The sequence below is a fragment of the Rhinopithecus roxellana genome, chromosome 3 (assembly GCF_007565055.1).
Source record: "Rhinopithecus roxellana isolate Shanxi Qingling chromosome 3, ASM756505v1, whole genome shotgun sequence".
Taxonomy (NCBI): Eukaryota; Metazoa; Chordata; class Mammalia; order Primates; family Cercopithecidae; genus Rhinopithecus; species Rhinopithecus roxellana.
The window spans coordinates 79,761,760-79,774,005 of NC_044551.1; the positions used below are offsets into that span (position 1 = coordinate 79,761,760).

The window sequence follows — 12,246 nt, forward strand, 5'->3', positions numbered from 1 at the left end:
CCAAAACAGAGATATAGAACAATGGAACAGAACAGAGTCCTCAGAAATAATACCACACATCTACAGCCATCTGATCTTTGACAAACCTGAGAGAAACAAGAAATGGGGAAAGAATTCCCTATTTAATAAATGGTGCTGGGAAAACTGGCTAGCCATAAGTAGAAAGCTGAAACTGGATCCTTTCCTTACTCCTTATACGAAAATTAATTCAAGATGGATTAGAGACTTAAATGTTAGACCTAATACCATAAAAACCCTAGAAGAAAACCTAGGTAGTACCATTCAGGACATAGGCATGGGCAAGGACTTCATGTCTAAAACACCAAAAGCAATGGCAGCAAAAGCCAAAATTGACAAATGGGATCTAATTAAACTAAAGAGCTTTTGCACAGCAAAAGAAACTACCATCAGAGTGAACAGGCAACCTCCAGAATGGGAGAAAATTTTTGCAATCTACTCATCTGACAAAGGGCTAATATCCAGAACCTACAAAGAACTCAAACAAATTTACAAGAAAAAAACAAACAACCCCATCAAAAAGTGGGCAAAGAATATGAACAGACATTTCTCAAAAGAAGACATTCATACAGCCAACAGACACATGAAAAAATGCTCATCATCACTGGCCATCAGAGAGATGCAAATCAAAACCACAATGAGATACCATCTCACACCAGTTAGAATGGCAATCATTAAAAAGTCAGGAAACAACAGGTGCTGGAGAGGATGTGGAGAAATAGGAACACTTTTACACTGTTGGTGGGATTGTAAACTAGTTCAACCATTATGGAAAACAGTATGGCAATTCCTCAAGGATCTAGAACTAGATGTACCATATGACCCAGCCATCCCATTACTGGGTATATACCCAAAGGATCATAAATCATGCTGCTATCAAGACACATGCACACGTATGTTTATTGCAGCACTATTCACAATAGCAAAGACTTGGAATCAACCCAAATGTCCATCAGTGACAGACTGGATTAAGAAAATGTGGCACATATACACCATGGAATACTATGCAGTCATAAAAAGGATGAGTTTGTGTCCTTTGTAGGGACATGGATGCAGCTGGAAACCATCATTCTTAGCAAACTATCACAAGAACAGAAAACCAAACACTGCATGTTCTCACTCATAGGTGGGAACTGAACAATGAGATCACTTGGACTCAGGAAGAGGAACTTCACACACCGGGGCCTATCATGGGGAGGGGGGAAGAGGGAGGGATTGCATTGGGAGTTATACCTGATGTAAATGACGAGTTGATGGGTGCTGATGAGTTGATGGGTGCAGCACACCAACATGGCATAAGTATACATATGTAACAAACCTGCATGTTATGCACATGTACCCTAGAACTTCAAGTATAATAATAATAATAATAATAATAATAATAATAATAAATAATGTGGTCTATGTATTAACTAAATATTATAAACCTTAAAAACTGAATTAATTTGAGAAGGGTAAGAGTAACATCCCCTTTTCCTCTCAGTTGCAAGCAAATGCAACTCAGGGGAAAAAAAACTCATGAGGTTCTTGAATAGGTAAAAAAAAATTACTTAATTTTGTTGTGGAAATACTTTCTTTTATCCCTTAACTTTTGGAAAAAATGCAGAACTTACTCATTTTTCAAATTATTGACATTGAACCCAACCTTAAACAAACATTTTAGAGAAACATAAAATGGAAAGTAAGTATTATTACTTCACCCATGATTTAATTTGAATAAAAGGAAATAATGACATGTCTTGTCTCTCACATAAATTAGCAATAATAAAAAAGCATACAGAAATCCCACCTAGGTCACAGGAGGTGGGAACATTAATACACTTATAGTGAGGGTGTAAGTTGGTAACATCTTTCTGAAAAGGATATTGCCAGTATGTATTATTTTCTTAAAAAGTGTATTGTCAGAATCAAGGACTTGGTGGTTTTGGTCCTGATAATGTTTCCTGAAGTTATACAATGAATACAATTGTCAGAATACTCATTATGGGTTGCAAATAGAATAAAGAAAGGCAATTTATATATGTACTTAACAATAGAAATTGGTTATGTTAGCCATGGAACACTATGTAGCCATTAAGTAATGGGGTAGAAATGTAGAAACTATAGAAAGCTTTACCACATGATTAAAAGAGAAAAAATAGGAAAGAAATATGTGTGATATAATAATGCTACAATGTAAAAAAATAAAATTATACATGTATTATCAATTTATTTACTAATTATTGAATGATAGACTACTAGGTATATATGATTTATTTATCAGTCAATTAGAAATAATGTTTATTGACTAACAATGATCATGTGAATAAGATAATTTTATCTTCACTTCTTTATCCTGTTATTCTATAAATGCAACTATTATATAATAAAAAATAAAATTATATTTCAAAAGAAATTAATCGAATGATGCTTTTTTCATTCATATAGAGGATATGTATTTGTACAATAAAGTGTCTTGAAAGTGTAGATTCATGTATTATGCCAAAATAAATGCATATCTATAGACATAGAAATAAGAATGTTCCCTATAATAGTCCATTATTTTACTTTTAAATATTGATCCTTTTCTGCATTCAAAAGGTTTTATACATGTTCTCATTAATCATCTTATTATTCCTTTCTGGTAAGTAGGTGGCAAAAGCTATTTAAAATCACTCACTGCAGAATAGGATAATTAGGACATGTATGAACATGAACTACAGATTAGGATAAGGAAATACGAGTGCTACAAAGCACGGTGACCAATTACTGACTTTTTATGAATTGTAAATCTATTAGTAAAACATTGTTAGTTGCAAATATAAATAAATTTCCTTGTTTTTTTCACCAATATGATCAACTTGGGGGTTTATGAACAGCTGCCTGCACTGTGCAGAAAGTGGGAGGGGAAACTTCAGCCCATTTCTTTTAAAATAATTATACTCCCAATGACTACAATATAATGTTGGCTCAGTATAAACTAATCTAACACACACACTCTGCCTCTCTTAGCTTTCAAATCATGCACATAAGACAAAAAGCATCAAATTAAAGGACAGTAAAAGGAACTCTGCCCTTTGAATGTAGTTTGCGATAATTTTCTATGGTGGCCTCTCACAAATAAAATAATATTGAATGTCTATGTCTGTCTGTCTCTGTTTTTGTGTCTGTCTCTCTCCCTTTTTTGTTCTACTTCTTTCACTTTCTTGTATGCAAAAGTAAAAACAAACATATACTGATGATAAATTATAAAATGTTACTTTTAGATGAATGCTGGAGTTGCTCAGTGTGCCCAAAAAGAGTGAGAGTTAACATCTTCTTGTAAGTTGTATCTTTAGTCAAGATCTAGGAGAGTGACTTTTTTTAAGTGACAATATTTGCTTCATTTCTCATAATGTTGTTCTAAATAAAAAGTGCCTAGAATAATTAATATCTATATTAAGAATTTGATCTTTTAAAAATTAAATTTAAAGAACTTAGAGAAAACATATACCACAGGAGTGATACATGGATATTTGCATAAAATCTTTCTCTAGGAAGGGGCGGTGCAGACCTCAGATTTTACGTATTTCATGTTTAAGTCTGTTTAAATTGAAAAGTTACCATAAATTATAATTATATTACCCTCAGAGTGTATGTATTTTTTCCTTTCTTTTTTTTTTTTCTTTTTTTCTTTTTTTTTAGAGGGAGTTTAGCTCTTGTTACCCAGGCTGGAATGCAATGACGTGACCTCAGCTCATCGCAACCTCTGCCTCCCAAGTTCAAGCAATTCTCCTGCCTCAGCCTCCTGAGTAGCTGGGATTACAGGCGTGCACCACCATGTCCAGCTAATTTTGTACTTTTTAGTAGAGATGGGTTTCTCCATGTTGGTCAGGCTGGTCTCAAACTCCCGACCTCAGGTGATCCACCCTCCTCAGCCTCCCAAATTGCTGGGATTACAGACGTGAGCCACCGCACCTGGCCATCATGTTTTTAAAGTAGAATAAATTATCCTTCACAAAGCCATCCAAAAGAGGGAGGAGTAAATACTTTATTCAGCTCATTATATTATGAGACCAGTGTTACCTGGACACCAAAGCCAGCAAAGGAATTACAAGAAAGCTATGCAGATAAAAATGTCCTATGAATATGGATACAAAAATCCTTAGCAAAAGCTAGCAAACTGAATCCAGCAACATAAAGAATCATTATACAATGGATCAAGGATAGGAATGCAAGGTCGATTTAATATTTAAAAAATAAATCAATGTAATATACCATATTCATAGAATAAAAGATAAAAACTCATACTTTTTTTTCTCAGTAGATGCAGAAAAAATATTTGACAAAACCTAACATCGCTTCATGATAAAATATACAATAGCAACACAATGAAACTTCCTCTACCTGATAAAGGACATCCTCAAACAACTACAATTAACATTAAAATTAATACTGAAAGTCTGAAAACTTTACCTTCATATTAGGAATAAGATAATAACGTTTACACTCATCACTTCTATTCAACAATATTGAAGGTTATAGCCACGGCAGTTAGACAAGAAAAAGACATAAAACACATCCAGATGGGAAAGAAATAAGTAAAACTACCTCCATTTTCAGATAACATGATCTTGTATATGTAAAAATCATAAGGAATATACAAAAGAAAAACTGCTAAAATGAATAAGTTTATCGAAGTTGTGAAATATAAAATTAACATATAGCTGGGTACAGTGTCTCACACCTGTAATCCCAGCACTTTAGAAGACTGAGGTGGGAGGATCGCCTGAGCCCAGGAATTTGAGACCAGCCTGGACAACACAGGGAAATCCCTATCTCTACAATAAACTAAGAATGAGCTGGTCAGGGTGGCACACACCTGTGGTCCCAGCTACACAGGAGACTGAGGTAGGAAGTTTGCTTGACTCTAGCAGGTCAAGGCTGCAGTGAGCTATGCTTGTGTCACTGCATTCCAGCCTGTGCAACAGAGTGAGACTCCGTCTCAAGAAAAAAAAAGAAAAGAAAAAAGAATTAACATACAAAAGCAATTGTATGTCAATATAGTAATAATGGACAACCCAAAAATGAAATAAAGAAGAAAAAAATCAATTTATAATCACAACAAAGAGAACAAAATATTTAGACAGAAATGTAGCAAAAGAAGCACAAAGTGTGCATCCAGAAAACTAAAAAGCACTGTTGAAGAATTAAAATTAAAGAAAGATGTAAATAAATGAAAAGAGGTCTCATTTTTATAGATTGTAACACGAAATATTAAGATAGCAACACTCCTAAAATTGATATATTGATAAAATAGGATCCATTACAAAATCCTAGCTGGCCATTTTGCAGAAATTTCCAAGCTGTTCCTAAAATTCATATGTAATTGTAGGGGACCCAGAAAAAGCCAAAACAATGCTCAAGGAGAACAAAGTAAGAGGATCCACACTTTCTGATTTCAAAACTTACTTAAAAATGACAATGATCAAGGTATTGTGCTACTAGCCTAAGGACAGACATAGAGATCAAAGAAATAGAACTGACAGTCAAGAAGTATTTTCTTACATTTCTGTTCAGCTGACTTTTGACAAGGGTAAAAAGACAATTCAATGGAAAAAGAGTAGTCTTTCAATGCATTGTGCTGGGTCAAGGGGATGTCCACAAGCAAAAAATTAACTTGGAATGCTACTTCATATCATATATAAAATCAAAATTGATCAAAAAGCTAAAAGGAAGAGCTAAAACTATAATATAAAACTTCCACAAAAGCATTGGGGAAAATCTTCATAACCTTGGATTTGTCATTGAGTTCTTAGATATCACACTAAAAAACACATCAATGAAAGAAAAAATACATAGATTTGATTTGATTAAAATTTTTAAATTGTGCTTCAAAGAAAACCATAAAGAAAAAAGACAACCTAGAGTGGGGAGAAAATATATGATTTCATGTAATATTGAATATATGGTAAGGAACTTGTATCCAAAATATATAACCCAATAATAAAAGAGACAATGACACAATTTAATAATAGGCAAAAAAATCTGAGTAGAAGTGTCTTCAGAGAAGATATATGGATGGCTAACAAACATTAAAAATGTTCAACCAACATCACTCATTATGGAAACACTAAAAATGAAAACCCCAGTAAGGTATAACCCCACACTCACTCAAATGGCTAAAATAAAAAAGACAAGTTTTGGAGAGGATGTGGAGAAACTGGAACCTTCATATTTCACTGGCAAAATTGTGAAATAGTGCAGCCACTTTGGAAAGTAGTTCAGTAGCTCCTCAAAATGTTAATAATAAAGTTGTCATATTACCCTGTAATTCCACTCAAAGGTTTTTACTGAAGAAAATTTGTATTAGCCCATTCTAACAATGCTATAAAGAACTACCTCAGGTTGGGTAATTTATAAAGAACAGAGGTTTAATAGACTCACAGTTATGTAGGCTGTCCAAGGAGTCACCACCGGGGAAGCCTCAGGAAACTTACAACCATGGAGGAAGGTAAAGGGGAAGCCAGCACATCTTACATGGTGGGAGCAGGAGGAATAGAGCAAATGAGGAAGTGTTGCACCTTTTAAACACTCAGTTCTCATTAGAACTCAGTCACTGTCAAGAGAACAGCAAGGGAGAAGTCCATCCCCATCAGCCAATCACCTCCCACCAGACTCCTTCTCTGACACTGAGGATTACGATTCAACATGATATCTGGGTGGGCACACAGATCCAAACCATATCATTCCACTCCAGGGCCTCCCAAATCTCACGTCATTCTCATATTTCAAAACACAGTCATGTCTTTCCAGCAGTATCTCAAAGTCTTAATTCATTCTAGCATTAACTCAAAATTCCAAGTCCAAAATCTCATCTGAGACAAGGCCAGTCCCTTCTGCCTATGAACCTATAATATCGAAATCAAGTTAGTGACTTTCAAGATGTAGTGGTGGTACAGACATTTGGTAAATGCTCCCATTCCAAAGGAGAAAAATTGGCTGAAACAAAGGGGCTACAGGCCCCATGCAATCCAAAACCTAGCAGGGTGGTCATTAAGTCTTAAAGCTCCAAAATAATCACCTTTGACTCCATGTCTCACATCCAGGACATGCTGATGCAAGAGGTGGTCTCTCAAGGCTCTGCTCCTGTGACTCTGTAGGGTACAGCCCCCTTGGCTGCTTTACTGGGCTGACATTGAGTACCTGTGGCTTTTCCCAGTGCATGGTGCAAGCTGTCAGTGGATCTACCACACCACGATCTGGAAGATGGTGGCCATCTTCTCATAGTTCCACTAGGTAGCGCCACAGTGGGGAACTCTGTGTGGGGGCTCCAATCCAACATTTCTTTTCTGCACTTCCCTAGCAGGGGTTCTCCATGAAGGCTCCACCCCTGTAGCAGTTTTCTTCCTGGACATCCAGGTATTTCCATACATCCTCTGAAATCTAGGCAGAGGCTCCCAAGTTTCAACTCTGACCCTTTGCCCACCTGCAGGCTTAACACTATGTGGAAGCTGCCGAGGCTTGTGATTTGCACTCTCTGGAGCAGTGGTCTCAGATATATTTGAGGCCCTTTTTGTCACAGTTAAAGCTGGAATGGCTGGAATGCAGGACACCATGTCCTGAGGCTGTACAGAGCAGCAGAGCCCTGGACCTGGCCCATGAAACCAGTTTTTCCTCCTGGGCTTCCAGGTCTAAGATGGGAGGGCCTGCTGCAAGGGTCTCTGCAAAGCATTGGAGGCACTTTCCCATTGCCTTGGTTATTCACATTCAGCTTCTCTTTACTTATGTACATTTCTGTAGTTGGCTTGAATTCCTCCACAGAAAAATGGACTTTTCTTTTCTACCACATGGTCAGGCTGGAAATTTTCTAAACTTTTATACTCTGCTTCCCTTTTAAATGTAAGTTCCAGTTTTAGGTCATTTCTTTGTTTATGCAGATGAGCATAGATTTTTAGAAGCAGCCAGGTAAAATCTTAAATGTTTGGCTGCTTAGAAATTTCTTCTGCCAGTACCTTAAATCATCACTCTGAAGTTCAAAGTTCCACAGATCTCTTGGGTAGGGGCAAAATGCCACCTGTCTCTTTGCTAAAGCATAATCAGAGTGACCTTTGCTCCAGCTCCCAGTACATTCCTCATCTCCATCTGAGACCACCTCAGTCTGGACTTCCTTGCCCATATCACTATCAGCATTTTGGTTACAACCATTCAATAAGTGTCTAGGAAGTTTCATACTTTTCCTCATCTTCTTGTCTTTTTCTGAGCCTTCCAAATTGTTCCAACCTCTGCCCATTACCCTGCTCCCAAGTTGCTTTCATATTTTCAGGTATCTTTATAGCAATGTCCCATTTCTCTGGTACCAACTTTTTGTATTACTTCATTGTCACACTGCTACAAAGATATACGTGAGACTGGGTAATTTACAAAGTAAAGAAGTTTAATTTACTCACAGTTCTATAGGCTGTACAGGCGACATGGCTGAGGAGGTCTCAGGAAACTTACAATCATGACAGAAGGTGAAGGAGAAGCCAGCCTGTTCTAAATGGTGGGAACAGGAAATAGAGATGAAAGAGGGATGTGCTACAAACTTTTAAACAACCAGATCTCCTGAGAACTCACTCACTATCATGAGAACAGCAGGAAGAAAGTTTGCATCTGTGATCCAATTACCTCCCACGAGGCTCCTCCTTCATCACTAAGGATTACAATTCAACATGAGATTTGGGTAGAGACACAGAGCCAAACCATATCACAACTGAAAACATATGTCCACACAAAAACTTATAAATAAATATTCATAACAACATTATTCGTAATGTTCATAGTAGCCAAAAAGTGAAGGAACCCAAATTCCATTATCTGATAAATGGATAAACAATGTGTGGTCTACCGATACAATGGAATATTATCTGAGAAAAAAGAAAATGAAGTACTGATATATGAAACTATAAACATTATAATAAGTGAAATAAAACAGTAACAAAAGACCACATATTTTATGATTCCAAGAGTATGAAATGTCCATAATATGCGAATATATACAGACAGAAAACAGATTAGTGATTTCTAGCACTAATTAGTATTAGTGATAATGGTACTATGTCCTAACAGTACTACAGGAAAGGAAGAATGGGAAGTGACTGCTAATTAGTGTGGGGAATCTTTGGGGATGATAAAACTTTTCTAAAATTAGGTAGTGATGATGCTAGTACACTTCTGTGAATACTAAACATAACTGAACGGTACACTTTAAAATGATGATTTCAACATACGTGAATTACAGGTGACATTTGAATAACATATTATTAGAGTTAGGGGCACTGAACCCCTACACATTTTGAAAATCCTTGTGTAACTTTTGACTTCCCCAAAATTAATTACTAATAGTCTACTGTTGACCAGAAGCCTTATCAATAATATAAATAATCAATTAACTCATGTTTTATGTATGTACTATACACTTTATTCTTACAATAAAATAAGCTAGAGAAAGGAAAATGTTATTAAGATAATTATATAAAGAAGAAAAATATGTTTACTATTCATTAGATGGAAGTAGATTTTCATAAAGACCATCCTCCTCATCCTACATTGAGTAGACTAAAGAGGAGGAGTCAGTCTTACTGTCTTAGGGGTGGCAGAGGTAAGAGAAAATTCACACATAAGTGGACCTGCACAGTTCAAATCCATGTTGTTCAAGGATCAAATGTATGTCTCAATTAAAAATAATTTTTTCTAGTCCTTTATTTAAACTGACCCTATTTTTGTCTAAGTTTATTACTTTTTGGGGGATATTAGGTCATGTTGTCTCTATGCAGACACCATTGAAAGATTATTTTTTTTTTACTTCAGGAAAATCAGATTGTCTCAAGTCCAGGCTCCCCATCTATGACATAACATTCAAATTATAATAATAAAGGCATCTCACCATGGTCACTCTCTTATATATCTGGTTTCTTTCTCCCCTTATATGCTCCAGTGAAATCAAATTACTCAGTTCTTCTCAAATGTACCCACTATATTTCCATTTGAGTGCATTGATTCACCTTGTTTTCTCATGAGGAAAGGTTTCTTTTCTTCTTATCTTTTCTGTTGAAATTCTATTTTCAAGACCTAGTTGAAATGTCATCTTCTCAATGTAGCTTTTTTCATTTCACCAAACATAAACAATTGTTTTCAAATCCACATTATTATAAACACTTAGTACCACTCATTACATTCAGCAGATTCTGACTTTATTATCATGAGATACTCAGTAAATTTTGAATTAAATGGTAATACTTCTTATGAACACTTAAGAAGAAACCTAAGCAATTTTTAACCCTCTCACCTCAAAACAGAAAAAATATATATATTTAAAAGAACACCGCTAGCTTTTCTTCATCATGTTCTCACAGTTCCTAAGTGCTTAGGGAAGAAAGGCAGGTCAATTTTATAGTCACATTGATTGAACAATCATGTTTTTCTTCAGTGATAGCCAAGGCAGAGTTTGAGTGTAATTGTTTAGGGACTGTGTGACTATTGTATTGGGTCAGTCATCTGTCTAAGAAATGAACTGGACAACCTTCAAATGGCAATGACTTCAATTCCTTTGAGATTTGAATTGGCCATAAAACTAACAATAAATTGTCGTGTATGTAGTGATTTCCTGTTGGCAAGTTTCATGTACTTTACAAATATGTCTCAACTTAGATGGAAAAGATTGTTATTACTGTTCAAAGATGGAGAAACTCTAATACCAAGCCATTAAATGTATTGAGCAAGGTCAGAGACTGAAAATGAGAACAGCTCAGAGGTTCCAAGTTTTGGTCTACCTGCCAAAAGACATAATTCCTTGGTAAAAGTTTATTGCTGGGAGACAGGCGCTCTGGAGTTAGAGCTGCCGGGCGGCCACGAGGTGCGCGGATCCTGCGTCCAAACGCGTCTGCAAGTCGAGATGTCGCATCTGTCCCCCCAAGTCAAGCCCTTCAACCCCAGTAACCCTCGAGTCTTCTTTGACGTGGACATCGGAGGGGAGCGAGTTGGTCGAATTGTCCTAGAATTGTTTGCAGATATTGTACCCAAAACTGCGGAAAATTTTCGTGCACTGTGTACAGGAGAAAAAGGCATTGGACCCACGACTGGGAAACCTCTCCATTTCAAAGGATGCCTTTTTCATCGAATTATGAAGAAATTTATGATTCAGGGTGGAGACTTCTCAAATCAGAATGGGACAGGTGGAGAAAGTATTTATGGTGAAAAATTTGAAGATGAAAATTTCCATTATAAGCATGATCGGGAGGGTTTACTGAACATGGCAAACGCAGGCCGCAACACAAATGGTTCTCAGTTTTTTATCACAACAGTTCCAACTCCTCATTTGGATGGGAAGCATGTGGTGTTTGGCCAAGTAATTAAAGGAATAGGAGTGACAAGGATATTGGAAAATGTGGAAGTGAAAGGTGAAAAACCTGCTAAATTGTGCATTATTGCAGAATGTGGAGAATTGAAGGAAGGAGATGATTGGGGAATATTCCCAAAAGATGGCTCTGGTGACAGTCATCCAGATTTCCCTGAGGATGCGGATATAGATTTAAAAGACGGAGATAAAATTTTATTAATAACAGAAGACTTAAAAAATATTGGAAATACTTTTTTTCAAATCCCAGAACTGGGAGATGGCCGTTAAAAAATATGCAAAAGTTTTAAGATACGTGGACAGTTCAAAGGCTGTTATTGAGACAGCAGATAGAGCCAAGCTGCAACCTATAGCTTTAAGCTGTGTACTGAATATTGGTGCTTGTAAACTGAAGATGTCAAATTGGCAGGGAGCAATTGACAGTTGTTTGGAGGCTCTTGAAATAGACCCATCAAATACCAAAGCATTGTACCACAGAGCTCAAGGATGGCAAGGATTAAAAGAATATGATCAAGCATTGGCTGATCTTAAGAAAGCACAGGAGATAGCACCAGAAGATAAAGCTATCCAGGCAGAACTGCTGAAAGTCAAACAAAAGATAAAGGCACAGAAAGATAAAGAGAAGACAGTATATGCAAAAATGTTTGCTTAGAAAGGATTCAGTTTTGCTTATTGTGTGTTGATTGTGTAAATGCAATAAGAAAAGGTAAAGGTTTGTGTCTATTAATATGATCCCTAATGTGTTTGACACCTTAGTTCCTTATTGTTTACAGTTTAGGAGTACTGATAGGGGTTCATGCTTAATAAATGTGTCACAATACAGTCAAAAAAAAAAAAAAGTTTATTGCTGTACCGCAGTGTTCTGAGAGCCA

At 36.3% G+C, this 12,246-nt stretch overlaps 1 pseudogene; it reads left to right on the top strand.

Annotated features, from left to right (window-relative positions):
* Positions 1-10,912: 10,912 nt before the first annotated feature.
* LOC104662276 lies at positions 10,913-12,026 on the top strand (annotated as a pseudogene).
* Positions 12,027-12,246: the final 220 nt, after the last annotated feature.